Raw genomic sequence first — 4,939 nt, 5'->3', positions numbered from 1 at the left:
AGAACCTGTGTACTAGAAAGTGTAAGATGAATGTGCATAAAAAGGTCTTCTTGACTCAACAAGTGAGTTCTATTATCCAACAAAACCTCCCACCTAAGTACAAAAATCCAGGAAGCCCTACATTACCTTGCACTATAGGGAACCATAAGATTGAACGAGCTCTGTTAGATCTAGGTGCCAGTGTCAATCTTCTTCCTTACTCGGTGTACTTACAATTAGGTTTGGGAGAAATAAAACCCACTTCTGTAGTCCTTCAGTTGGCAGATCGGTCTGTCAGACGACCACGTGGCATAGTAGAGGATGTTTTGATAAAAGTTGGTGAGTTTATCTTTCCTGTAGATTTCATCATCTTAGATACTGAACCCATTCATGATACCAAGAGTCAAATCCCTGTCATTTTGGGTCGACCATTTTTAGCTACATCAGATGATGTCATATACTGTAGAAGTGGTCTTTTGAGATTGTCATTTGGAAATATGACGGTGGAGATGAATACTTTTGATGTGGGACTTCACCCTGATGACATAGATGAGTTCAGTGGGTTGAACTTGGTAGAATTATTAGTGCAAGATGCATTACCAACAACTCAGTCGAGAGATCCTTTAGAAACTCTATTGGCACTTTTATGCTTAGATGAGGAGGGTAGTATTAATGAGATAGATAACACGTCAGAGTCTACCTCCTTGTTGGTATCTGAACCGATTACTTTGCCAACCTTAGAGTCACCACTTCCATCGTATGAGTCAAATGCTCTACCAGTGAGCTATGGACCCACCATAAAAGATGATGATGAATCTTGGCTGCTCAATCTAGTAAAGGAGAATGATGACTCGCTTGACTTAGTCAAGGACCTAGAGTTCTTTAAGGACACTAATGACATCATAATTAAACAAATTATAGAGGGTTTATCTGAACCAACTTTGGTAGAGTTTGAGTCTGGTAACCGAGTGATTCCTTTGGAAGAACTCCGTGTACCTGTTTTAGAAACCCCTTGTTTAACTCTGGGTGTCTTTGATAGTCCTCTAGATCCTCTTGTGTCATATCCCTCGGGAGCATGTTTAAAAGATTGTGCAATACCTCACTTGGTTTCTCATCCCTACCCAGATCCTTTCTACCAGGACTATACTCTTTCTGGTCCATGGCCAAACTTAACGACTTTATTGTCGTCTAAGTTTGGGGATTCTTACCCGATCACGATAGTCTCACGAATACTACAACATATTTACACAAATGTGAGACTATCCATCACTAAACGCTTCGTGTCTTGGGTAGATCCACAGATGTTTCGCCTATTGGTTTATGGAGCTGTTCTTAAGGTTTGTTGACTCATCTGTATCGTCTGGCTGATGACGTTAAACTTAGCTCTTTCTGGGAGGCAATCCATGCATAGGACTTCTGAATCTGGTAACATCTTTTCCCTAATCCTGTTGTTTTGCATAGTCTTCAGAACATTGAGGACAATGTTCGGTTTAAGTTTGGGGATGGGGGATTGAATTTTTAGTCCTTATTTTAAAAATTCAAAAGGGTTCAAAATTTTTAATTTTTTGGATTGGAAACGTGAGTCTAGTTGTTTTTGTTTGTTAATAGTTATAGAGTTTAGTTGGTTGTACTATGCTTTTGCTAAAGGTTTTTCCACGAATTTCGAGTCTTCAAGTTGTCTGTGCACTAGCCATGTGAGTTAGATAGGTGAAGAGTTGACTTTTCTGAGAGAACTTAATCGATCATTAGTGGAGACTTAACCCATGTGAGATTCTGAGCCTTTCTTTTGCTTTGAGTGATCTCTTCTGAGCTAATTCTGAGTAGAATGAAGAGCTACTCAACCTCGCAATATTCATTGGAACTCAGTTGATCTCTTGAGTTCAAATTTTACAACCACTAGGGATGTCATCAGGAATGCAAACCTTCTCTTGTAGTCTGAGAAACTTGAAAACAGTGTCAACTAGAGAAAGATAGAACGCCATCATTATTTAGAACCCTGGGAGTAAGGCATGAAGCAAAGTGAATAGAATTTTACCCAAGGAAAGAATAATGTGAAGAAAGTATGTTATGTATTTTGAGTTTTATTACCAGAGTCAATAGACAAAACAAAAAAAAAAAAAATAAAGAAGAGAAAAAAAGTGTTTATGTAGTTTTGTTTGAGCGTTTATCCCTTGAAGTAGTTCTTGAATATTTGAAGACGTCGAGTTCTTAGGAGTTCTAGTCACATCCTCATTAGTGTTTATCGACCTCTAGGAAGCATTGTTAGATAGTAGATCAGGTGAGAAGAGTTGGTTAGCTTCCCCATTCCATATTAGTGGTTGTTTCCTTTTTGAGATCAGTCGTCCACAAAAAAAATTATAGTCCGTCTTTTTCATGTGTTGAGTTTTCCTATTCATACTAATACATAGAGTGAACCATTCTTGAGCTACTTTGATTTTTGAGTGTATGACTGTGAGGCAGTAGTCGAAGCGAAATGTATTGAGAAAGTAATCGAGGTCTTGTCTTTTCACATTGGCTGGTCACGTGCACTTTAGGTCTTGATTACGAGTGAAGGGATTTTTAGCATTTGTATGGTTTGATTGACTTGGATTTCATTTCTATTAACTTTCGAAAATCTACCGGATGAACATTTCTAGTCCACATCATATTTAGACCCTTTTGCATTTTTGATCTTTGAATTTTGTGGGTATATTCACTGCAAACCCTCACGAGACAAAACTCGTCCTCTTGGGTAACCTAGAGGTTTAACAGCTTGTTGCACGTGCTAAGTGCAATCGTGTTTCCCTACGAAAGTGGTGAAATGGGATTAGTTTATTTATCTGTTTTGCTCGAGGACTAGCAAAATCTAAGTTTGGGGATGTTTGATGAGACATGGAAATGTCTCATCTGAGTCTCTTAATTTAGACGAGTTAGTCTCTCTAGAGCAGTTACTCTCACGAATTACTCTCATTTATGTTCAGGTACCTTTTTACAGAGTTACGCGTGCAAAACGGATAAAGTCGGAAAGAATACAGACTAGGGGCATTTTGGTCATTTGTTGATTCTGACTTCTTGGTCAAGATTAGTGTTCGGATGGAAAGTAGAGCCCAAGACGAGCCCGTAGGCGAAAACGGAAGTCGAATCGGGGTCCGGACGAGCAATTTAGGTGAGGTCAAAGATTGGGGTCAAAATCATTTGACCAAAACACCTAGAGCCACGTGGCACAGATTCATCAGGAGGACACAACGCAGTCTGACGGTAACATGAGTTCGTGGTATACTGTCGGGAAGCTTGGTGGGCTTCCGGGTGTTTTCGGGATCCTGACCTAGCAGCAGTTGGGTGCGACATGGCACATGGTACTATGATGCTCCCTTACACACGTCATATTGATCGACGGCCGTAGATATTTCCCACAGATCCCGTGTATGTGGCTCCTGTCGTAGTTTATGTTGGCTGCCGCGCGAAGCACCAAATCACACCCTTATGCCAGCTTTTGATTAAACGTGATAAGCATTGATTGGCTCCACGATTTGGGGGATCTCTTTGATTGGGTCATATCATTCTCATCTTCTCCTTCCTTATGAAATAAATAGAAAAAAACAGAGAAGTAAAGGAGGAGAAGATTTCAGAAGATAGAGTTGGATTTTGATTGAGATTTTAGAAGAGGAACTTGAACAGATTTTATAGAGAGAGAAGGTAACCGAATTAAACAGAATTCGAATGAGAGATACAATTTGAGAATCAAAGCAGAAAGAGAGAGAGACCCGGGAGAGAGATAGAGAGATAAACCGATTAAACTGAGAGATTCGATTGAATTCGAATTAAAACAGAAACAAGAGAGATTGGCTGGGGCAACTAAAGTCTATAAGAAAAGCTATCTGCTGAAGAGAAGAGATCATCACAAGTTTTAGAAAAAAAGATAACAGGAGAGAGAGAAACAGAAACCGAGAGCTTAATCAGTTTTAGTTTTTTTTTAATTTTGATTTTTCTTTGTTAAACTCTGTTTCTTAGTGAGAAAGAGAGAGAGATTAAAGAGGAAGAGAAAAAGTTAGAGAGAGAGACAGAGAGATATTGTAGAGAGAGAGAGAGACTCGGTTGTGAAAATTAAGTTCATCTTTATTTTATTTTCGATTTTCTCTTTCTTTTTGTTTCCTAATTCTTAGTGAGAGAGAAGTAGATAACATAGAGAGAGAGATTAGAGTAAGAGATAAAGAGAGAAACAGGAGGTTAGAGAGAGAAAAAAGGTTGAAGAAGATGAGAAAATAAATTTCCCAGAGGGTAACCATTTCCGGGAAGACGAGAAAATCGTTTTCCCAGAGGGTGTGTTTGGCAGATTTCTTGGAAAATCAGAAGGAAATCACTTCCTTAGGCTCTGTTTGGTGGGAAAGTCGCAGAAAAGTTAAGTTTCTTTCTTCTTTTTCTTATACTAATTCAAATATTTACCGTTTCTAGCATGAGTAGCTAAATCTTTCCTATCTAGGGTTTTAGATGAAGTCATAATAATTATTTTCTCGATAAATTTATTAAAGTTTTTACTATTATAACGATAAAATCTTCCGGGTTTTTAGACCGTTCATGGACTAAAACCTGAGTTATATAAAGAACTCTCTAATTAGATCAAAATTAAATTGTTGTAAGAATTGTTAGGAAGACGGATTCGAAAACCCTAGGTTCCCTTTTTCTGAATACCGATTTATTTCTTTATTTATTTTTGAGTTTTATTTTTATTTTACCACCATCAAACCAATTTTAAATCTCGATAGTTTTAAGGTTAGAATTTAGTTTAACTTAGTCTCTGAGGAACGAACCGGTCTTACCGAAACTATTACTTGACGCCCGTATACTTGCGGGTGGAGACCTTTTAGGGTAACCTTTTAGGCCCATCAATGGTTCGATGAAGTTTTTTGTTGGTAAGAAGGAATTGAAGTTTTCAATTGTTGACTTCTCTGAGATTATGGGGGTTGAAATATGTGGAAGTAGA

The sequence above is a fragment of the Eschscholzia californica genome, unplaced genomic scaffold (genome assembly GCF_041429995.1).
Source record: "Eschscholzia californica isolate CP2 unplaced genomic scaffold, dmEscCali1.0.p SCAF_1, whole genome shotgun sequence".
NCBI lineage: Eukaryota > Viridiplantae > Streptophyta > Magnoliopsida > Ranunculales > Papaveraceae > Eschscholzia > Eschscholzia californica.
The sequence above is the reverse complement of the archived record's forward strand: the minus strand, read 5'-3'. Positions refer to the sequence as shown.